Consider the following 25,053-nt stretch of genomic DNA (forward strand, 5'->3'; position numbering starts at 1 on the left):
ACCAATCTCTCCAACTTCTAGTGTCTTCCTTCCCTAACCACCTGGTATTTAGCAACTGTTAGTGATATTCTTTTTTTTTTTGATGGGTTTTTTTTTTTTGGCAGGGCAATGAGGGTTAAGTGACTTGCCCAGGGCCATGGAGCTAGTAAGTGTCAAGTGCCTGAGGCTGGATTTGAACTCAGGTCCTCCTGAATCCAGGGCCAGTGCCCTATCCACTGTACCACCTAGCTGCCTTGTTAGTGATATTCTTTATGTGTGTGTATATATATGTACACACACACACACACACACACACACACACACACACACACGTTGCCTCTCCAGATCAAATAATGTAAACTCCTTGAGATCAGGAATTATTTCATTTTTTTGCCTTTTATCCCCACTGACTGGCACGTCATAGGCACTTAATAAATGCTGATTGTCATTCTGAAACCTACAGTTCCTCCCTTCTCTTTCTGATGTTCCAGCCCTACTTCTCAGTCATATAAAACATACACACATTCAGCATGACATACTCCAAACCAAATGTCAGCAGGAAAAAAAACTGACAACAGAAGCACAAGTTTCTTAAGGAACTGAGCACTAAGCAGTTTGTGATCAGGTTTACAGCGAGAGTCCTGATACGCCTCCTGACTTTCCAATATGAGGACATAACTATCCTTCCTTCCTTCCTTCCTTCCTTCCTTCCTTCCTTCCTTCCTTCCTTCCTTCCTTCCTTCCTTCCTTCCTTCCTTCCTTCCTTCCTTCCTTCCTTCCTTCCTTCCTTCCTTTCTTCTTTTTTTGATTTTTTTTTGGTGAGGCAATTGACTTGCCCAGGGTCACACAGCTAGTAAGTGTCGAGTGTCTGAGGCTGGATTTGAACTCAGGTCCTCCTGAATCCATGGCCGGTGCTTTATCCACTGCACTACCTAGCTGCCCCTATTTTTCTAAATGTATATCAGAATTTTGGCATTAGGGAAATGGATCCAATGAGGCAATATTGACAAAATGCTTAGGTCAATGCTTAGGATAGAGGAAAGCACTTGATAAATGCTTGTTTCCATCCTTTTTCCCCATGAAATTAAGCTTAAAAAGCACTAGAAGCCCCCCCAAAATAATAAAAATAAAAAATAAAATGTTTTTTTAAACTTTTTAAAAAAGCATTAGAAGCCTACCCTTTTCTCTGATAGTGGCCTACAGTGGTCTGGAGTAGTGATAGGAATGTATCTTGCTCTTAGAGAACAAAAAAGTTAAAAGAGTCAGGAAAAGAAATAAATCCATAAGAATTGGTATCTATCTGGTATCTCTGTGTACAGAATATTAACTCCTTGTGAGTAGAGATTGCTTCATTATTTATATTTATATCAGTTCCTGCATGGTACCTGGCACACAGTAAACAGTTAATAAATGTGTATTGCTTTTATTCAAGATACTTCACACATCTCATTTTATTCAACGAGTTACCGGTAAGGAAATTACATCTCAAGGGTAAAGGATGGAAAACTATGGCCACCATATAGATGCTGATATAGATACCAGTATTCCATATCCGTATTCATATCTTTACATATATAAATATATATTAATCACATATCATATTTATATATTTATCATGTGTCTATCATATATTTATGTACCCCATATCTATATACACATATATGTCTATATAGTGTGTATATATGTCTATATACACACAAATACACACACACACATACTTATATATATCCCATGCATCCTACCCATTGCCTATTTTGTTTGGTCCCTGAGCAAAGAATAGTTTTTACATTTTAGAATAAAGTATATTTAAACATTTTAAAATAAAGTCCCCTTTAAACTGTAAAAGCCATTCTTGGCCCATGGGCTGAACAAAAACAAATGGTGGACCAGACTTGGTCCATGGGCTGTAGTTTGCCAAACCCTGCTATAGAGATCAAATAATCTGACCATGGTACCACCACTAACAGGTGTAAGAAACAGAGCTTGAATTACTGACTCTCTTAGGTCCAAGTCTGGCAACACTTCCCATTACACTATTGCCTCATTCATTTATATTTTCACTTTGTAGCCATTGCATTTCTTCACTCACTAGATACTACAGGACTTCAAGGTTAAGTTGTCAAGCACCCGAAAGAAGCTTCCCTGTTGTCAAGCTTTCATAGACAAAGCCGTTATCTTATAGACTGAAAATTCCTGTGGTTTGATTTGTCTCAGTTTTGACTCTTCTATTTAACACTTTTCATGATCTCAGACTGGGAAAAAAAAAGCTTTAGAACCAAGACCCTAAATTGTCCTAGTTACTACAAGAATTCTACTTTTGAATACCAGGACTGTCCCTTTCATTTAAGGCAAGCTTTTTGTTTTTGTTTTTGCAGGGCAATGAGGGGTAAGTGACTTGCCCAGGATGACACAGCTAGTGTCAAGTGTCTGGGGCTGGATTTGAACTTGGGTCCTCCTGAATCCAGGGCTGGTGCTTTATCCACTGTGCCACCTAGCTACCCCTGTCCCTTTCATTTAAATTTTTCTTTACACAAATAGTATATGGATTCTAAATTGTATCTCAGGACTGCTTACTAGCTATTCCACAAGCATATGGTCAAACGATATGAACAGGCAGTTTTCAGAAGAAGAAATCAAAGCCATCTGTAGTCACACAAAAAAATGCTCTAAATCCCAATTTTTTTTAGGGCAATGAGGGTTAAGTGACTTGCCCAGGGTCACACAGCTAGTAAGTGTCAAGTGTTTGAAGCCGGATTTTGAACTCAGGTACTCCTGAATCCAGGGCCGGTGCTTTATCCACTGTGCCACCTAGCTGCCCCTCTAAATCACTATTGATTAGAGAAATGCAAATTAAAACAACTGAGGTACTTACTACCCCATGCCTAGCAGACTGGTTCACATGACCAAAAAGGAAAAAAAACTTACCAAAGGTCACACAGCTAGTAAGTGGCAGTGACAAGATTGGAACTCAAACTCTCTGGTTCCAAATCTAACACTCATTTCACTCTACCACACTCTCTCACATTATACTTTTTGTTTTGTTTTGGTTTTTGGTTTTTGGTTTTTGCTGGGCAATTGGGGTTAAGTGACTTGCCCAGGGTCACACAGCTAGTAAGTGTCAAGTGTCTGAGGCCGGATTTGAACTCAGGTACTCCTGAATCCAGGGCCAGTGCTCTATCCACTGAGCCACCTAGCTGCCCCACATTATACTTTTTGAAAATAATTTTTATTGATTTTATATCTTTCGGTTTTCTGTGACTGACATTTCCCAATGTCCCCTTCCCAGAAAGTCATTTCTTATAACAAGAATGAAAAAATAAGGTAGAGGAGGGAGGTAGGGAAAACAGTTCAAGAAAACTAAACAATACATTGGAAAAAATCCAATATTATATTCAGTGTACCACTTAAAAATTTAAAAATTACTTAAAAAAACTTAAAAATTAAAAATTACCCATTAAAAATTTCAGAAAAAAATCAGTAAAAGTTCTTGCCTGATTCTAAAATTCTGAAGCACCAGGAGTTTCTTTTTCTAAGCATTCTCCCTTCAGTGCAACAAATTTTGGAAGCAAGAAATCTTCTCTTCTCTCTCCTAAGTCAGTTAGAAAAATTAGTCTGATGAAATATGACTTCAATCCTAATCAGTTGTTGATTTTTGTTTACTGATATAACACAAACTCTGAGGCTACTCTACCAATCCCACTCAGAATAGCAGGTAGGGCCACAAGAGTTTGGTAGTTATAGATCTCTTCAGGATTTTAGGGGTAATTTTTTTTTCAGGGCAATGAGGGTTAAGTGACTTGCCCAGGGTCACACAGCTAGTAAATATTTTAGGGGTAATCTTGAATGGTGGGGGTGCTTTTCTAATACTATCACTTTTTTTTTTTAACATATAAGGTATTTTATTTTTTCCGTTACATGTAAAGATAGTTCTCAACTTTTGTTTATACAAGCTTTACAATTTCAGATTTTTCTCCCTCCCTCCCCTCCCTCCCCCCTCCCCTAGACAGCAGGTAATCTGATATAGGTTATATCTATATATCTATATATCTATATACATAGACATATAGATATATAGATATATCTATACACACACACACATATATATATATATACACATAATAACATTAATCCTATTTCTGCATTAATCCTGTTATAAGAGAAAAAATCAGAGCAGTAATGCAAAACCTCAAAATAGAAAAAAAAACAACAGCACCCAAAACAAAAGAAATAGTATGGTTCAATCAGCATCTATACTCCACAGTTCTTTTTTTTTTTTTCTTGGATTTGGAGATCCTCTTCTATAGTTTAGTGGAATTAGAGTCAAGAGTAGTTCGTGTAGGGGCAGCTAGGTGGCACTGCAGTGGATAGAGTACCAGCCCTGGAGTCAGGAGGACCTGAGTTCAAGTCCAGCCTCAGACACTTGGCACTTACTAGCTGTGTGACCCTGGACAAGTCACTTAACCCTAATTGCCTCACCAAAAGAAAAAAAAATAATAAAAATAAATAAATGAATGAGTAAATAAATAAATAGATAGATAGATAAATAAATAAAGAGAAAAAATTAAACACAACAGAGACAGAAGAAATGATGAGGCCATGTGTTCACGTCCACATGGTGAGGGAGATGAGACCATCTGCAGTAGGTGAAAGGCTGCTGTTGCTTCTGCGATTGCTATCTCTCCTCCCCACCCAGAGACTTCCAGAAGTTCTTCCCTAGATTGCCACCAGGGAAGAGCAAGAGAGTTCATCTGTTCAAGCCTTTTTATGAACATTCAGTTAGGACTTAACAACCAATTAGAAAGCTTTTGATCACCAGGCAACAAGCCAACAGGAAAAAAGTTCGAGGAGATCTGCGTATGTTCTGAAGCAAGGAGGGAAAAAACCCCTCATTAGGCATGTAGATTGGCAGTAAAAAGAGCATATTGACTGAGCTCGGAGGACTTGACCCTCAGTGGCCATCCTTCATGCCCCCCTCCCCATTATTCTGAAAAACTTACTTTTTCTTCTTCCCTGGCTCCAACTTGATGGAGGGTTATTTTCCCTTCTCACTGACTGGCATAGACTTAAATAAAGTTTCATGGTAACCATTTTTTAAAAAGAAAAAAAAAAAACCAAACCTTTTAGATTGTTCTTGTGCCAAGCCCCTTAAAGCCATGGCAATTCTTGTCAATTTTGTCTTTTTCTTTCCCACCTCCCTAGATGATATGAAATGTAGGAAGGGGGAAAGGAAGAGGAAGAAGAGAAGGGAGAGGAGGAGGAGCAGGGAGGAAAAGTGGCTCTTATCTCAGAATTTTCTTTTATTCCCTAGTTGCTTATCAAGTTGTTAAGCACTAATTTGAGGGTTCTCTGAGTTTGTCTATCCCTGAAATAGTTAACTCCCTTAACCCTGTTGTTTTGCAGACTCAGTCATGCCAGGGCTTTTCCTTGTACAGCTGCTTGCATTTTTCTTCCCTCAAGTTGGGCAAGTGGTTTGAACTCCTGGGGGTGGTGGGGGCGGTACCCTCACTACATTCCCAAAATATAACCCCAAATAACATTATAGTCCTAAATAACATTCAGGGACAAAGTATGTGGCATTCTTTCTCCTAGAGCCCATTACCTTTCTTTTTTTTTTTCTCTCTTTTTTTTTTTTTTTTAGTGAGGCAATTGGAGTTAAGTGACTTGCCCAGGGTCACACAGCTAGTAAGTGTTAAGTGTCTGAGGCCGGATTTGAACTCAGGTCCTCCTGACTCCAGGGCCGGTACTCTATCCACTGCGCCATCTAGCTGCCCCCACCCAGCCCATTACCTTTCTAGGGAGAGGAGAGAAGTGGTTTTTTATCACTGGTCCTCTGTAACCTAGACTGGCTCGGGCATTTAATCTGAATTTGACTGTTCCGGGTATGGTTTTCATTTCCATTCTTGGATTCATTTTATTATTCTATTATTCACCTGGTTCTACATTCTTCTCTCCATATCAGTTTATACAAAACTTGCTATAGTTCTCACAATAAAATAATATTCCGTTACATTCATTGAGGAAAATTTGTTCCGCCACTTTCCAATTGATGGGCACATCAATAAAAAAACCAAAAATCTTTGCCCTGCCACGAAAAATAAGTATCAGCTTCTGTGAGTATTTCGTTGTATCAGGGACATTTCTTTCTTCCTGCCACCTCCTTGGGCTGTATGACCATTGGTTGAATCTCTGGGAAAAAGGGATTCTTACAGTTCTTACAGGTTCTTACAGCTTTTCCTCACATAATTTGAAATTATGTTGCAGAATATTTGATTTTCCACAGCCCCTTCAACATTGACTGTTTATGTCTTTTATCATCTTGGACAATTTAATGGGGCTGAGGTGAAGCCTCAAAGTTGTTTTAGCCTTCAAGTCTTTTCTTATTAGGGATGTAGTTGGTGGTGATTTGTATTTCTTCTTTTGAAATTTTATATCCTCTGTCAACTTTGCGATTGGGAGAAGGTAGCCCTGTATCTCTTATCTGTGTATAGTCAGACCATTGATTTGTCAGAGCTAAAGTCAAAATGAGTAAAAAGGAAAAAAAAAATAACAAGGGAAAAGATATGGCAGAAAATTGAACAACTCATTCCTGAGCTAGTTAAACAAATAATTACAAATCAAACGTGGAGGAATGGACAATTTTAGAAATGACACCAATGCCAATTACGATAATCTTGAGGAGTTTAATTAATGCAAAGCAATGACCATAAAAAGAAAAAAAATACCAGACTGTGTATTTGCCAACAAACATCTGACTTACTTGCCAAATGGATAAAGATGGCTGCCAAAGGCAACAGTGAGTTAGAATAGGACATCTTGTATAAAATAGTACCAAGAACTATGATAAACAGTTATGAGCAGTGTCATCTCAAAAAGCAGAAAAAATCAATGGGGTGGGAGGATAAAGCCAGTTTAAAGATACCTTGGCAGGATATCTAACCAAACAAAGTCATCCCAAAGACATTTGAGGATGGCAGTAAAAAGAAAACAATAAACAAAATAAAAATGGAAAATATTAATAAAATTATTACAACAAGCTGTTTTCTCCATTGAAGACAATGGAACCGCCACCTTTTGATCCATGTTAGCATCGCAGACCCAGAAGTGATGTAGAGGGGGGTCAAAATGGCAATCAAGAGGAAAAAAAGGACAAGAAAAATCACATAGATTGGGCTAAGTCTAGGAAGAGACTGAAGATGAAACAATTGTGTGAGCATTGAGTTATAACAATACTCTTACAGATGAAGAGACTTGGGTGGAGGGCAGTTAAGTAACTTAGCCAAGGGCACAAAGCTAGTCAGTGTCTGAGACAGGATTTGAATGCATTTATCCTGTGTTCTGTCTACTATACTACCTACATACCAGGTAAACCAAATACCTGCAGGAGGGCAAAATAGCAAAAACATGGGAAAAATCTTTGATTTTATTAATATTAGAGGGGGTGGGGGCAGCTAGGTGGCACAGTGGGTAAAGCACCAGCCTTGGATTCAGGAGGACCTGAGTTCAAAAATCTGGCCTCAGACACTTGACACTTACTAGCTGTGTGACCCTGGGCAAGTCACTTAACCTTCATTGCCCCACCAACAAAACAAAACAAAACAAAAATATTAGCGGGGGGGGGGGGGAGGGTGGGCAAAAAATCATTGCCATCCTATGTCCTTTCTTCCCAATTATACACAATCTTTATGAGAATCATCTATACATGAATTAGGGATATCAATTAAGAACAGACTTAGTTATGTAAGTGATATTTAACAATGGACCACATCTTTACCATCTCATATGTAACTGAAATATGTAGAGAATATAAGGTCCCATTGTGCTTATTATTTGTTGATTATAAAAACAAATCATTTGATTTGGTAGAACAAAACGTTAGTCTCTTTTACAAGGTGTCTCTCACCTATACATCGAAATCATTTAAGATTTTTTGAAAAATACAACAGAAATGATCCTGTTTAATGGGTCTCTGATTATAAACATCAGGCTAGGCATAAAATGGGTCAATATATACTAGCCAAAGGTGTTCACCACTGTAATGGAGGAGATGCAATGCATTCAAGTTGAAGAGGAATTCCCCATGATTTTGCCAAACTTATAACATATGATTAGATAGATAACCCAGAGAACCGCCCCTCTGCCCCAGTCTATATCTCAGGTAATACAAATGGACAATGAGCTGGGCCCAGAGTTGAACAGGAGCTACAGAGGGGGCTGGATTGCTTGAAGGAAATTGCAAAGCTCCTTTATTGACCTCAAGGTTCCCAAAAAAACAAAGACCAATCTTTTAAATTCTAACATTCCACTAGTGTTGCTTTATCATAGGGAGAATGAGACTGCTTCTGAAGAACTAAAGACGAGTATCACACAGAGGATGATGACAGGGGTGAGCAGGCTGCAACATATAACCAACAAGGAATTCTGAAGAATAACAGGAGTAAATGATGCCATCAAAGACAAGATGGCTGGACCTGTGGCAAGAGTGAAGAATGATAGGCAGAGAGCCAATGTGCTCCACTGGCACCCTAACAATATCAGAAAAAATTGAGGAAGGCTTTCAGCATGAGGTATGGACACCCAGGGGTGAAGGTCTTCTTAACTTTGGTCTCAGTGCTCCATGCACTGTGGCTTCTAGTTGTCTGGCAAGGCTAGATCATTGGTGGGAACTTCTAGATCAATCAGATTACAGATTAATTTGATTATTTAAGTATCAGACTTTTATCGGATGTACTTGGCACAAAACTTTTTTTCCCACTTGAAAGCTTCTCTTCTTATTCTAGCTATATTGATTTTGTTGCACAAGGGCTTTTCAATTTTACATAATCAAAAGTGTATATTTATCCTTTGTGCTCTTTCTCCCCTGTATGATTACTAATTTTCCCCTTAATCATAATTGTGGAAGATATCTCTTCTCTTCTTTCTCTCTCTCTCTCTCTGTCTCTGTCTCTCTGTCGCTCTGTCTCTCTCTGTCTCTGTCTCTGTCTCTCTCCTTCTCCCCCACCCCCCCAATAATGTGACTTTTCCCAATGAGATCACAGAGTGTTCAGTTTTCTGTATGAGTAGGTATAACTCAGAAATCAGCAAATGCTACAAATCAAGACAATTTATTATTTTGTTAATTGTCTAGACTTAAGAAAGTGATGGAGAATCAATTGGGGAATGGCTGGACAAGTTGTGGTATATGAATACAATGGAATACTATTGTGCTGTAAGAAACGATGAGCAGGAGGAGTTCAGAGAAACCTGGAGGGTCTTACATGAGCTGATGATGAGTGAGATGAGCAGAACCAGAAGAACATTGTACACAGTATCATCAACATTGAGTGTTGACCTACTGTGATGGACTATATTCTTCTCACCAATGCAATGGTACAGAAGAGTTCCAGGGAACTCATGATAGAAGAGGATCTCCAAATTCAAGAAAAAAAAAAAGAACTGTGGAGTATAGATGCTGATTGAACCATACTATTTCTTTTGTTTTGGGTGCTGTTGTTTGTTTTTTTCTATTTTGAGGTTCTGCATCACTGCTCTGATTTTTTCTCTTGTAACAGGATTAATGCAGAAATAGGATTAATGTTATTATGTGTATATATATATATGTGTATATCTATATGTATATGTATATGTATATGATATATAGATATAACCTAAATCAGATTACCTGCTGTCTAGGGGAGGGGGGGAGGGAGGGGAGGGAGGGAGAAAAATCTGAAATTGTAAAGCTTGTATAAACAAAAATTGAGAACTATCTTTACATGTAATGGAAAAAATAAAATACGTTATATGTAAAAAAAAGAAAACAAAGTGATGGAGAAAATATTAATACAGATAAAACTTAAAGGTATGTCATACATACTTCCCCCCCGCCCAGAGAGCTGGTTACTAACCATTTTCCAGTATACCACTGTCCTTATCCTAAGGCTGCATCTTCTCTTCAGGATTCTAGGGGTATCCCTGAGGAATCTAATGCCATTGGCTCAAGCCCCAACCAGTGCTTCCACCTAAGATTATCAGTTGTGAATCAGTTTAGTCAGCCAACTTTAAGTGGCTTTTAGAAAGGGATATTTTACTATGGGGATACAATTGGTACAACCCCGCCCCCCAAATTACATTACACACCCTCCCATAAGTACATACAGATTCCAGGGGGAAATGGACTAAAGTTTAGAGGGTACATGTGGCAAATGGGATAACTCACAGATTTTGTTTTCTGGAAATCCTTTTCTCCTATTTACAGAAAGCTCAAGAGGTTGCCCTTAGGCATTATATAGTTTCTTTACTAGACTCTTTGTATAGCCATGAATCTATATCTAGGCTGCCCTTGGCTTCTAATACAGACACTGTTGCTAGCTAATCCAGGAATACCACTAATGTGTAAATGGGAAGTCTAACAACTTGTGGATCCTTCGAATGTAGAAGTTCTTCCTCTAGTCAAAGGAAGTGAAAAAAGTACTAAAATCTAGAGTACTAAAGTACTAAATCTAGAGCTGAGGCCTCTCCTTCCTTCCTCCAAGAAATTTCTCCTCAGAGGGGTTGGCCAAGAAGGCCCCATTTGTTCCAACATATTGAATGATTCTATTTCTAAACTGGCTTGATGAGCCCTGGGCTGTAAGCAAGTTTCCTTAGCCTCTTCAAACATGATTCCTGTCCAATATCATAGAGTTCCAAGGACTTTTCACACATAGCCTAGGATCAAGTCTTATGTACTGAGCATCTGATGACTTACTTGAAAAGGGGATAGAGGTGGCTTTTTTGAGTAAATCAATCAATCCCACCCTTATGCTGGCCTTAATGCATTTTCTTCCCAATCAAATTCCAGTTTTCTTAAGCCTTCTTGTTGAATCCAGAGTCATTCTCCATAGTTTGTTTTCTTGAGGTTATTAAACACAGAGCTACTGTGTTCATTGGTTTATCTAGTCAGTTTCACTGACCAACTGTTCCTTCTTTTTCTAATACTACATACTTTTTTTTTTTTTTTTTTTTTTTTTTTTTTTTTTTTAGTGAGGCAATTGGGGTTAAGTGACTTGCCCAGGGTCACACAGCTAGTGTCCTGTGTCTGAGGCAGATTTGAACTCAGGTCCTCCTGAATCCAGGGCCCCTGCTTTAGCCACTGTGCCACCTAGCTGCTCCTGTTTTTTTTTTTTTTTTAAGTGAGGCAATTGGGGTTAAGTGACTTGCCCAGGGTCACACAGCTAGTAAGTGTTAAGTGTCTGAGGCCGGATTTGAACTCAGGTACTCCTGACTCCAGGGCCGGTGCTCTATCCACTGTGCCATCTAGCTGCCCCTCTAATACTACATACTTTTGATGATTATTGCATTCAAATATATTTTCAGATGTGGTCATGTATGAAACCCATCATTCCCACAGCTTTTTCTTATCCCACTTGAATTTTATGCCTCTCAGTGAATTTTGTTATTATGTTGTATAGTTCTATAAAGTTACACCTTGGTATTGGCATAGCGTTAGATCTCTAGGTTAATTTATACTCAGATCATCATTTTTATTGTAACATCATGACTCAGCTATAAGCCATGAATATCCCTCTAATTACTTAAAACTTCTTTTATTTCTGTAAAGTAGATTTTGTAGTCATAGCTATTTAAATTCTGAATGTGCTTTAGTTGGCTAATGCTCAGGTGTTTTGTCCATTTTGTAGTTATTTTTCAATGGAATTTATCTCTCTTTGTCTCCCTCCTGGGACTTCTTAGTAATTTTTGTCAATTTATTTTGTTTTCTGCTATTAGTGTAATTCTGTGAGATTCTTTAACTACCCCCAAAGAACATTTGTAGATGAACTGGAAAGGATGACATGTCAGTGAAGAATGGAACAGATTTGCCAGAACGTCTGTAATGATCTCATCTCATCATCAATAACACTAGACCAACACAGTTAGACTCTAATGGCTCAGTATCTTATGTAGTATATAAGGAAGCTATTTCCGGCACATGAGAAAATGGAGTTAGGAAGAACACTTAGATTTACTGAAATCCTCAACTACTCCCACAATTCTATAATCTACTCAGTCAGGATGGTCCCTACAATGATACTGATCTCTGCCTACCTACCTGCCTGTTCTTTGTGATTCTTTCTTATCCATGGTCTCTTCCAAGTTTGCCTGGGGCTTTTCTCCCTTTTTCATAAAGAAGAAAGCCATGGGGGCAGCTAGGTGGGGCAGTGGATAAAGCACCAGCCCTGGATTCAGAAGGACATGAGTTCAAATCCAACCTCAGACACTTACTAGCAGTGTGACCCTGGGCAAGTCACTTAACCCTCATTACCCTGCGAAGAAGAAGAAGAAGAAAGCCATACTCAAGGTAACAACTTGAGAGGCACATCAGAATCCATTTTTGAGATATCTCAAAGAAGAGATGATTCCAAACGAAGGGAGAATATCACAGAGGATTATCATTTTTAAAATGTGATCAAAGGCACAACAATAACTAGTGACTCTGCAAAATATTTATGGGAATTCTCTGGACACTTAGTTTGGAGTAGGAAAATTTGAATTAAAAACCTGCCTCAGACCCTTAGCTGTGTGACCCTGGTCAAGTCTCTTAACTTGTCTCAGCATCAATTTCTTCCTCAGTAAAATGGGGAGATTGGAGTCACTGGCTTCTAAGTTCCCTTACTTCATTAAATCTATGATACTACGATCTGTGAGTTCCTATTCTTTCTCTGCCACTTATTATCTATTGAACCTTGTCTCAAAACAAAGGCCAAAAAATGTTTAGACTACACAGAAACCTTATGGTTATATCTCATGAATACCTTCTTTGAGAAAAGAGTTGGATTGAAAATCTTCAAATTTTAGAGAGGCCAAATATAGGTGTAGAATGAAGCAAAGCTAGTCAGACAGCAAATGTGTTCATTTGTGTGGTTCTTTGTTCCAATAACTGATTCTTTGTGGTGAATGAAGAGTCACTCATTGGAAAGTGAAAATTATTTCTTTAAATAAATGTTTTTTAAAAAAGAGATATGAGGTTCTAAAATAGGAAATTCTGAACAAAAATGCATACTTAAAGGGAGGGAGGAAGGAAGCGAGGGAGGGAGGGAGGGAGGGAGAGAGAGAGAGAGAGAGAGAGAGAGAGAGAGAGAGAGAGAGAGAGCCAGAGAGCCAGAGAGCCAGAGAGCCAGAGAGCCAGAGAGCCAGAGAGCCAGAGAGCCAGAGAGCCAGAGAGCCAGCTAGGAGGTAGTGAACATGGTGAGCACCAAATAACATAACAAAAAATGAAATCGATTAGATTTTAACAGATAGGAAATTACTTGTTACTGAGTCATTTCTGAACTAGCTTTCTGTGTACAGGCAGACCACTGACTTGTTAAAGCAAAGATCAAAAAGGGCAGTAGCAGTTTAGAATAGAAATTCTTTTGTAACATCTTATGGAGGAGGATGGTAGAAGATTATAAGCAATATCACCTCATAAAATATCAAAAAGTCATAGGCAAAAAAACATTTAAAGAGCACTTGGCGAGAGACCCGACTAACTAGTTTTCCCAGGGGCATTTAAGGATGAAAATTGAAAGATGACAACAAATAGACAGAAAATGGAAAAGATCTGTAACAGTTTTTATAACAAACTCTTTTCATCATCAAGGACAGTGGAGCCACCACATTTGGACTTTTAATATCACAGTTCCACATGTGCTTCATGTGGAAGTGTAAATAGCATTGAAGGAAGCAAATATGGGACAAACAGTTGAAATAGACCAAGTATACATAGAGGAGGTCTGTGCTGGTGGCAACACAATTCTGAGGGCGTTGGGAGATCAATTTTCAATGTATCTAAAAGTGGGGAGGAGACCAGAGAAGTGGGAAAAATCTTGGACTGTATTATAACTACCAAAGAACTGACTCAACCTTTGTGTGTCTCTTTCCTATCTATTCTTTTTTAAAAAAAATAAGAATAGTTTATGTATATTGAGACCATGGTTGATGAAGGTACAAGAAGAGAACCAGCAGGCTTACCAGGATATTCTCCAGCAGACCACATGTTTATGCAAAGGGCTGAAATTGTATAAAATACAAGATCCCCTTCCCCTTTATGATATCAAATCATAAAATTCTTCAAAGTTTCTACCATACATATGCCAAAAATCATACAAGATTCCTTGAAAGATGTGCATCAGAGAGACAATGAGTTCATTAAAATCAAATGAGATCATAAAAATCAAGCAAGGCACAACAAAAGAAGCCATGCTCACCAAAATTGAGTATTCTTTGAAATATAAACAGAATAGTCCAGAGGAACCTAGAAAGAGAAACACATTTAAGCAATTGAAAGGAGTTGTGAGATGATGTAGTGCTAACATTGTGGTGTTCTTGTTTGTCCTTTGTTCTTGAAGAGGACCATGACATTGAGCTGTTGTCATGACTTGCAGTCAATTGGATTTAAGGGAGGGAGGGCTGTGCAAAGTCACCAGCCTCACTCTCTCCTCCAGAGCCATCTGGGTCCAGTGGCAAGAGATACATCAGGATGACTGGAGATGGCCCTGGCAATTGGTGTTAAGTGACTTGCCCATGGTCACATAGCTAATAAGTGTCTGAGGTGAGATTTGAACTCAGGTCCTCCAAATTTCAAGGCCAGTATTCTATCCACTTTGCCCAATAACATTCTTTTTTTTTTTTGTGAGGCAATTGAGGTTAAGTGACTTGCCCAGGGTCACACAGCTGGTAAGTGTTAAGTGTCTGAGACCGAATTTAAACTCAGGTACTCCTGACTCCAGGGCCGGTGCTCTATCCACCATGCCACCTAGCTGCCCCTCCCAATAACATTCTAATAAGGAAAGAAGGAATAAGTGTCTCATCAAAACCTTAACATCTTCAAATGGTAATGAAGGGGTTAAATAAGAAAAAAAACAAAACAGAGGGTCTGGGAATGGGTTGGTTCTGTTCTGAGGGTCTGAAGAGAAGAAAAAGAAGCAAGAGGAAAAAGGTAATAGAACTTCACTCATCTGAAATGCATGAGAGGGGGCAGCTAGGTGGCGCAGTGGATAGAGCACTGGCCTTGGATTCAGGAGGACCTGAGTTCAAAAACGGCCTCAGACATTTGACACTTACTAGCTGTGTGACTCTGGGCAAGTCACTTAACTCTCATTGCCCCACCCCTCCCCCCCAATACAAAAACAAAACAAAACAAAAACAGCTAGGTGGTGCAGTGGATAGAGCACTGGCCTTGGATTCAGGAAGATCTGAGTTCAAATCCGGCATCAGACACTTAATACTTACTAGCTGTGTGACCCTGGGCAAGTCACTTAACCCCAATTGCCTCACAAAAAAAAATCTGAAATGCACAAGGGAAGGTTGAACACACACATGCACAAACATTTTAGTATAGAAATATATCAAACTCAGCAGGGAAAAAAGTGGGGATGGGAAGAAGAAAAAGGGTAAAAGGGGATGATAATATTGAGGAGGAAACAAATGGGGAGGGAGCAAAACAAGCTTCCTGACCCTGAAGCAGGAATTAAAAGGGGTGGGGAGGGAGAGAAACTAATTAAAATCTAAGGGGAGAGATGCCTTTGATGGCATCTTAGACAATTAGGAAACAGCTGAACAAATTGTACAGGAATGTAATGGAATATTACTGCACTGTAAGAAATTATGAAATATATGATTTTGGAGAACCCTAAATTGTATGAACTGATGCAGAATGAAGTGAGGCAGCATAAGGAGATCAGTTTAGACAGTGAAAACATTGTAAAGACAAAAAATTTTAAAAGATTTAAGAACTCTGATCAATGCAATGACCAATCATGTCTTCAAAGGAGCTATGGTATTGAGCAAATTACCTATCTCCTGACAAAGAAGTGATACCCATGAAGTACTAAAAAAGATGTATGTTTGGGGGCAGCTAGATGGTGCAGTGGATAGAGCAGCAGCCCTGGAGTCAGGAGGACCTGAGTTCAAATTCTGCCTTAGACACTTACTTGCCACTAGCTGTGTGACCCTGGGCAAGTCACTTAACCCCAATTACCTCACCAAAAAAAAAAAAAAAAAAAAAAAAAAAAAAAGATGTGCATTTGGCCATGACCACTGGATGGATTTTTTCCTTGATCATATTTATTTTCTACAAGATTTCCCCACTTTACTTATTCTTGGTTAATGGTGGGAAGGGGCGGGGTTAGTTCTGTGGGGAAATGGAGAGGGAAGGGTATGCAGGTGAATGTTTAACAACAAGATTCCTGAGGGGAAAATGTACACACAACACACTTTTCAATTAAATTTGCATTAACATTTTCTCCATCACTTTCTTAGGTCTAGACAATCAACAAAACAATACATTCAGCCCATAGGTGTAGCGTTTGCAGATTTCTGAGGTGTACATGCTCACACTAAAAAATAAAACAATCTGCTTTCTAAAGCCGATTCTCGATCTCCTAAGGGGAAGTTTGTAATAGTGATGGTACTGTAGGGGGCCGCTATAACATGTTTTGAAAAAACGCAGAGTTTAGAAAGAAATGAAGACGAGGAGAGTTTTGAAAGTAACACAGAGAAGTTTTTCTATAATTAAATAAATAAGGTAGTGTTAAATGGGGATTCATGGTTTAATAAGGAATCCCCCTTTTTAGGCTCTACTGTGTTCTTTTTGAGTGCTTAAGCTTAGAATTAAAAAAATTAAAGACCTTATATGCTTAAAACCCCCCAGGATATATTGAGTGGAAATTCATAGTTTCATAGATAATCCTATTTTTGTCTTCTGCTTGGAAAATGGAAATGTTATCTTTTAAAAATTATTATTTTTAATTTTTGTTGTATTTTTAATGTTTATGTAAATAATTTTTTTCCAAAAAAGAAAACTATAAACCAATATTGCTAATGAAGTAATTGGTACAATTATTTTATTTTATTTTATTTTAATTTTTTTTTTTTTGCTGGGCAATGAAGATTAAGTGACTTGCCCAGGGTCACACAGCTAGTAAGTGTCAAGTGTCTGAGGCCAGATTTGAACTCAGGTCCTCCTGAATCCAGGGCTGGTGCTTTATCCATTGCACCACCTTGCTGCCCCCAGTACAATTACTTTAAATAAAATATTAGCAAATAGGCTACAATAACCATATTGAAAAGATGCCATTGTGTGACCAGTTTGAATTCACATCAGGAATGTGAAGTTTTGTTCAATATAAGGAAAACTATAAGTGTAATAAGTCATATTAATAACAAAAGCAATAAAACCATATTATTATATTACTAGTTAGTGAAAAAGGCTTTTGATGACACCCAACCCCCATTTCTGTTAAACAACACGAGAAAGCATAGGAATAAATGAACTTTAATATGGTAAATAGCATCTCTCTCAAATCAAGAGCAAGTATTAAGTGTAATGGAGAAGTCAGAGACCTTTCCAATAAGATCAGGAGTATGGCAAGAATCCCCATTACCACCATTACTATTTGACATAGTTCTGGAAGTGTTAGCTGGAGCAGTTGGATGGCACAGGGGATAGAGCATTGGCCTTGAACTTGGGAGAATCTGAGTTCAAATCTTACCTCAGACACTTACTAGCTTTGTGACTATGGGCAAGTCATTTAACCCCAATTACCTTAAACATCTGGGGCCATCTCCAGTCATCTTGTTGTATATCTTGCCACTGGACCTAGATGGCTCTGGAGGAGAGAGTAAGTTTGGAGACCTTGCACAGCCCTCCCGCACTTAAATCCAATTCACTGCAAGTCAGGACATCACTTCCTCCCCCATGTCACAGTCCTCTTCGAGAATGAAGGACAAACAACAACAATGTAAGGAAGTGTTAGCCATAGCAATGATATGAGAAAAAAAAGGGGGAGGGAATAAGCCTAGACAAAGAGGAAACAAAGCTATTATGTTTTGCAGATGATATGATGTTCTATCTGGAGAACCCTAAAGAGCCAACAAAAATTAATTGAAATAATAAGTTCACCAATGTTGCAGAATATAAAATAAATTCACATAAATCCCTAGCATTTCTGCCTGTCAACAACAAAACCCAGAAGGAAGAGATAGAAAGATAAATTCTATTTGTAATAGATACAGAACGTAGAAGTATGGAAGAAATATGGAAGTTTATCTAACAAGACAAGCATGGGAGCTGTATGAAAACACCCGCAAGATCCTCTTTTAAGGACAGACTGAAATAATTGGAGAACTACTCGTTGCTCATGGACAGTTTGTATCATTATAACAAAATGACAACAGCACCTAAGTTATTTACTTATTCAGCACCATACAATTCAAACTACCAAAGGATTAGTTATAGAAATAGAAAAAAACAATAAAATTTACCTGGAGGAACAAAAAGGTCAAGAATCTCAAGGGAAATAATGAAAAAATGGGAAACAAGGAATTTCAGCAATACTAGGTCTTAAATTGGCAATTAGGTGGCTTAGTTGAACCTAGAGCCCAGCTCCTGGACCAGAGTTCAAATGTGGCCTAGGACACTCATTAATTGTGTGACAATGGGCAAGTCACTTAACCTCTGTTTGCCTTAATCCACTGCAGAAGGAAATGACAAACCACTCCATTATCTTTGCAAAAAAAAAAAAAAAAAAAAACCTTATACGGGGTCAGTCACTTCTGAACAACAACCCAACAAGGTCTTAAACTATGCTACATACAGTAACCACCAAAATGATTTAGTACTGATAAAAAAATAAAAACCAATCAGTATAACAGTAATAAACACGGTAGCATAGTGTTTGATAAACCCAAAGACCATGGTTGGGGGCGGGGGAAGACTCACCATTTGACAAAAATTTCTGGGAAAAAAAGAAAAGCATCCTGGCAGAAATCAGATAGGGTACACCAAGATAAACTGGCTTACATATAAAATGTAGAATCATAGGCAAATCAAAGGATCAAAAAAGAAATTATTTCTCAGAGAGGGAGAGAGAGAGAGAGAGAGAGAGAGAGAGAGAGAGAGAGAGAGAGAGAGAGAGATGGAGATGGCAAGAATCACAAAAGAAAAAGTGGACAATTTTGATGATGTCAAAGTAAAAAGATTTTGAATACAAATGTAGGTAAAATTAGAAGTGAAATGTAACCCGGAGGGAAATGTTGGCAGTAAATTTCTCTGAGAAAGGTCTTACATCAAAGATATATAAGGAGGGGCAGCTAGGTAGCACAATGGAAAGAGCACTGGTCCTGGAATCAGGAAAACCCGAGTTCAAATCCAGCCTCAGACACTTGACTCTCATTAGCTGTGTGACCCTGGGCAAGTCACTTAACCCCAATTGCCCCACCCAAAAGAAAAAGATACATAAGGCTCTAATTCAAATTTATAAGCACAGAAGTCATTACCCAATAGACAAATGGTCAAAGAGTATGAACAGGCAGTATTGAAAGGAAGAAATTCAAACTATCAAAAGCCATATAAAAATATTCCAAATCATCAATAATTAGAAAAATGTAAATTAAAGCAACTCTCTTGTTTTACCTCATGTACATTAGATTGTTAAAGGTGATTTTTGAAAAAGGAAAACAGCAGTCTACAGGAATATAGGCACATTAATATGTTGTTGATATAGCTGTGAATTGGTCCGGTCATTTGTGAAAGCAACCAAAAAGTCACTAAACCATGTATACCCTTTGGTCCAGTGATACTGTTATTAAGTTTATAGATGAAAAAAATGAAGAACAGGACCCATATGTACAAAATTACTTTCAGCAGCTCTTTTGGTAGCCACAAAAGCTAGAAATTTAGGGAGTATCCATAATTGGGGGGGTGACTTAACAAATTATGTTATATACATGTAATGAATGATATCTAATGATGTCATTAGAAATAGTGAATGGACACTTTCAAAGAAAAATGGGAAGATTTGTATGAACTGATTCAGGGCAAAGTGAGCAATGTAAGGAAGTGTTAGCTATAGCAATGATATGAGGGAAAAAAAGGGGGTGGGAATAAGCCTAGAATTTATACAATAACAACATCATTGTAAAAAGGAACACTTTTGAAAGACTCAAACATTCTGATCAATGCAATGACCACCCAGGATTCCAGAGACTTGATTATGAAGAATGCTACCTACCTCCTGAGAGAGATGATAAATTCAAGATGCAGAATGAGACAATTGTTTTTGGATACAGTCAATGAGGTAATTTCTTTTGATTGTACATATTAGTTGCAAGGGCCTTTTTTCTTCTTTCCTTCTGCCAGCATATGCCATGTTCCCCACTCACTGTTATGAGAGAAAATGTTATTAATAACCCATGATTCAGGGAGATTCAGATTTCCTCCTTTTTCTTTTATCCTCATTTCAAGACCTTAGTCTCTGCTGAGCTAGCCTTCTTTTTTTTTTCTTTGCAAGGCAATGAGGGTTAAGTGACTTGCCCAGGGTCACACAGCTAGTAAGTGGCAAGTGTCTGAGGTCACATTTGAACTCAGGTCCTCCTGAATCCAGGGCCAGTGCTTTATCCACTGCACCACATAGCTGCCCCCTGAGCTAGCCTTCTTTTTCATTCAGACTCCACCCAGGTGGGGAAGGCATGGTGTTCCACTCAGGTTTGGTGAGGATAAGTTCTTTGCGTAGATTGCCCAAGGCTGGGGGCAACAAAAAGTAAACGACATTGGAGGATTAGTTTCTAAAATCGTTGGAATACTTCATTTATTCGTTGACTCATTTGGCTTATTCATTTAATCACTTAATCATTTATAGTATTAAGCACCTACTATGTGCAAAACAGTGTGTTAAGTGTTGGGGTGGGGGTATAAAATAGATAAGTGGGGGGTCCCTAATCAATGTGAGATCACAGGGAGAGAGCCTTTGTTTAGAGACATCAATTGGGTATCACCTTCCCATGGACAGTATGGGTATGCCTTGCTGAAAGGACACGGAACTCCTCATTGGTTTCAAGGGATTGAGGCTGCCTCCAAGCTGATGGGCTGATGTGGAAAGAAGAGGGCAGAATTTGGTAGGAGAAACCATCCAAATCTGTGGTCCATAAAAGCAAGCTTCCAGGCACTGTCTTTTGGACTGCCTTGTTTCTTTCCCTTATTCAGAAGACAGGCCAGACTAGCACATAGTAGAACAGGTCAGAGGGAAAGAAGCCCTATGCCCATGTAGAAACGATCCTTCCCTGCCATGAATTGGAAATGGCTGTTTTGGGTCAGAGGTATTTAGGAGCTGCACGTGTGGCACCATGGAAAGATCCAGAGGATTAACTTTTTTTTTTTTTTAGTAAGGCAATTGGGGTTAAGTGACTTGCCCAGGGTCACACAGCTAGTAAGTGTCAAGTGTCTGAGGCCGGATTTGAACTCAGGTACTCCTGACTCCAGGGCTGGTGCTCTATCCACTGCGCCACCTAGCTGCCCCCAGGATTAACTTTTCTAGCCCAAGAGAGGCACATCTGGATTTCCTGCAGAGGCAGATGTTTGTGGCTGTGCCCACCACTGAGCCTGAGAGGATAGTTCACAGATAATGCCCTTTAACCCCAACTTTGTGCATAGCGGAGAGATTTCTATGCTACTGGCACTGCTTTTCCTAAAGGTTGCTTCTTGGATAACCCCACTGGAGTATCAGACCTTCTCGAAGAAAAAGATATCCTGATACAATATGTTCTTTGGAGAAAGAAGAGGAAATCACCAACAGTTCCTGAAAAATATTTTTAAAGAACAAAACCAATAAGTTATTTGGCCAGAACAGGTCCAATGGGAAGGGCTTTATTTATTTATTGTTTGTTTGTTTGTTTTTATTTATTTTAAATTTTTGGGGGGCTTCATTTATTTATCAAGCCTCTAAATATATTTGTCTTCTGTGGGTAATCCAAACCATAGGATTGTATTTTGAGTCTGGGAAAGACCCTGTGGGAGGATTAAGACAACCTTCTGTTGTCTAAGGGTTGACTCAATGACAACTCTGGAGTTCAGTTTTCCTCTGAGGGGAACCGAGGGGTGATTTGAGTGCTTTATATGTTTTCATATCTGTTTACGAACCCCCATGTGTCTTTTGAATCTTCTGCCCAGCAAAATGAAGGCTTTCCTAGCAAAATGCATTGATAGCTAGCTTGGGCACATTTCTAGGAACTGGGACCCTGTTATCCATGTTTGGGGAAACCTAGACTCAAGCTATAGTTAAGTCTTCCTGGAATCATTTCATGTCGGGGCAATATGCCAAAGAGACAGTGAGCCTCTTGTGTCAGTCCTCGGGACTAGATTCAGGCAGTTTATGTGAGCCACCCATAAGTGGGGGGAGCAGGCACTCTGGGGTTAACATAGAATTCACAATCTGGTAAATGTTCAGTTCAATTCAATAAACATTCGTGTCTTCTACATGACTGGTCCCTGTCTGGTCCTCAGGTACCCCAGATCTTCCATTCCACCTAGTCCTTGGATACTCTAGACCCTATTCTAAGGCACCATAAGTACAGATGCTGAGCTCTAACGGCCTGGTGCTAAGGTCCCTGCCAGCTCTGACATTCTCTGATCTAAGGTCTCTTCTAGCTCTGACAGACTGTAAAACTCAGAGATTTAAAGCTAGAAGGAATCTTACAGCCCATCCAGCCCAACCTTCCCATTTTCCAGATGGGGAAACTGAGGTCAAGGGGAGTGTCTTGCCCAAAGTCACACAGGTGATAGGTAACTGAGCCAGAATTCAAAGCAGGTGATCTGGTTCTATAGAATCATTGCTCTTTCCACCATATACCACAAAGTTTCCTAGTTCTAATACTCCTCCAAGGTCCCTAGGCCTTGAAATTCTTGACCAGTCAGTCGATTTTGTTGGTCAGTCTGTCTTTGTCACGGATTTTCCCTTGTCTCTTTTTTCATAAACTCCCAGAGTGCCTCTTCATCGAGGTCACAGCTGAGACATGACATGACCTATGTAGGCCTTGGATGCCTTCCCAAACATTTCCATCGCTCATTCAGCTTCAGCTGGAAGCTCACAGTGTTTACCCAGCCCATGGGTCACGCCCACTTGGAGAGAAGGGGCGGGGACCTGTTTTGGATAGCCCCTCCCAAGTAAAGGGAGAGGACCAATGGTTCTGGGGCAGGGCCTGGACTGGGCCAGGGCGGGGCTGGAGGCTGGGGCTACACGTGGATGAGTCAATCGGATATTTGACTGCTGAAGTCTCTATCCCCTGCCAGTTGAGTGTGTGAGGGGGCAAACTGGGAGCTGGGCGGGGTAGGGGTCCACCCGCCTGCCTTCCTGCCTGCCTGCTTGCCTGTCTGTCCATCTGCCCGCTGGTCTGCCCGACAGCCTGACTGCAGATCCTGCCTGACTCAGCCGCCGCTGCCACCACCTCCTAGACTGGTAGGGAGGGGACAGGCAGGTGTGGTGACTGCCCCGGGAGGGGAGTGGGTGGACGGCTGGAATTACGCTTGGCCTTTGGAGGTGGGGTGGGGTGAAGGGGGGGCCTTCTGGGCTGGTTGCCTTCCTTAGACGTGTTAGGGACCTGGAAAGGAGGATGCTTTCGTGCCGTCTCCCAGCCCCAGCCCCAGTCCCATTTGGAAGGCTCCGACTGAATGGGGAGGAAAGGGTAGGCTATTGTCTCGCCCTGAGCCGCCTCGGCAGCTGTGGCCGAACGAGTTCGCGGGTGGGGGTGGGGGTGGGGAGGAGGACTCGACCCCTGCCTTTGTGACCCAAGGCAAGTCATTTTCCTTCCCCGGGCCTCAGTTTCCTCTTTTGGAAATGATGGCTTTGGAATAAAGGATCTGTAAGAGCCTTCTAGTTGAGACCCACATTCTAAGCATCCCCAAAGTTCAAGCTTTCTAAGGTCCCCTTCCAAATTAAGCATTCTGTGTTTGAATGTCCCTTCCAGCTGTGACACTAGGCCTTTTAACATTCTGCGTCCTAACATTCCAAGGCCCAAGGTCCTCTCTCTCTGTGATGTCCAGTATCTTAACGATCAAGGGCCCAAGGTCCCCTCTCTCTTTGATGTCTGGTGTCCTAACATTCCAAGGCCCAAGATCCCTTTTCTCTGTGATGTCCGGTATCATAACGATCAAGGGCCCAAGGTCCCTTCTCTCTGTGATTTCCAGTATCATAACAATCTAGGGCCCAAGGCCCCTTCTCTCTGCCTAATATTCTAGGGCCCAAGGTCCCTTTCTAGATCTCCCATTGGGTTTTCCAAAGTTCCCCCCAGCTCTGACATTCTGTGACTCCATGACCCCGAGGCTGCAAAAGGAGTGCTCTTGGGAACATGCCTGGGCGCATCCCTCATCCTTAAGCATCCCAGCCTCTGGGAGGCCTGAGGGGGTGGGGAGGGTTGGCACTGGATTGAGGCGGGATGGGGCGGGGAGATGGCGAGGCTGGAGGCGGGCCTGGGAGCTGGGATGGAGCTGAAGGGAGGCAAGGGTGGGCCAAGCATCCCCGGCATCCTGAGGGGAAGCTGAGCTTTCTGGCCGCCCACGTGGGCCTCTAGACAAGTCAGGGCTTGTTGCTGTCTGGGGGCTCTCCACTTGCTGGCTGTTTTCTCTTTCTCTTGGCTAAGTTTCACTTGCTCTCTCTCTCCCTCTCTCCCTCCCTCTCTCTCTCTCTCTCTCTCTCTCTCTCTCTCTCTCTCTCTCTCTCTCTCTCTCTCTCTGTGCAAGGCTGGGCAAGGGTGATATTTTGATCCTCTCTCATCCCCCTCCCCCCTCTTCCGACGCTGACCTGGGCCAGGCAGCTGTCAGGCTTTGGAAAGCAAAGCTGCCTGGCCCTAGACAGGTGTTACCCACAGAGCCATCTCAAGTGGGATTGGTTGGCAAGGAGGGGTGGCATCTCTCTCGAGCTATAATCTTAGGAACAGGATTTAGAGGTGGCAGGAAGCTTAGCCATCATTTCACCAAGCCCCTTCATTTTACAGAAGAGGGTACTGAGGCCCAGAGATGTTGAGTAACTTTCTCAAGGTGACACAGCTAGTAAGAGTTAGAGCAAGAGGGACAGCTAGGTGGCACAGTGGATAGAGCACCGGCCCTAGAGTCAGGAGTACCTGAGTTCAAATCCAGCCTTAGACACTTAACACTTACTAGCTTAGCTGTGTGACCCTGGGCAAGTCACTTAACCCCAATTGCCTCGCTAAAAAAAAAAAAAAAAGAGTTAGAGCAAGGAATGCTATCCCTAGATCTTCACACTCCAAAGCTACCAAAGACTACCAGACTAAAGGCCTCTTAGGTAGGGT

General features: G+C 40.4%; 1 protein-coding gene across 2 annotated transcripts in view; it reads left to right on the top strand.

The window, feature by feature from the left end:
• The first annotated feature begins 23,057 nt into the window (after positions 1-23,057).
• The window catches only part of EDA2R (ectodysplasin A2 receptor), a 33,163-nt gene continuing 31,167 nt past the window's right edge, over positions 23,058-25,053 (top strand). For both annotated transcript variants that reach the window (XM_043974548.1, XM_043974547.1), the window contains exon 1: positions 23,058-23,204. The gene's annotated coding sequence lies outside the window, so the exon portion shown is untranslated. The remainder of the gene's footprint in view (positions 23,205-25,053) is intronic.

The sequence above is a fragment of the Dromiciops gliroides genome, chromosome X, assembly GCF_019393635.1.
Source record: "Dromiciops gliroides isolate mDroGli1 chromosome X, mDroGli1.pri, whole genome shotgun sequence".
Classification (NCBI taxonomy): domain Eukaryota; kingdom Metazoa; phylum Chordata; class Mammalia; order Microbiotheria; family Microbiotheriidae; genus Dromiciops; species Dromiciops gliroides.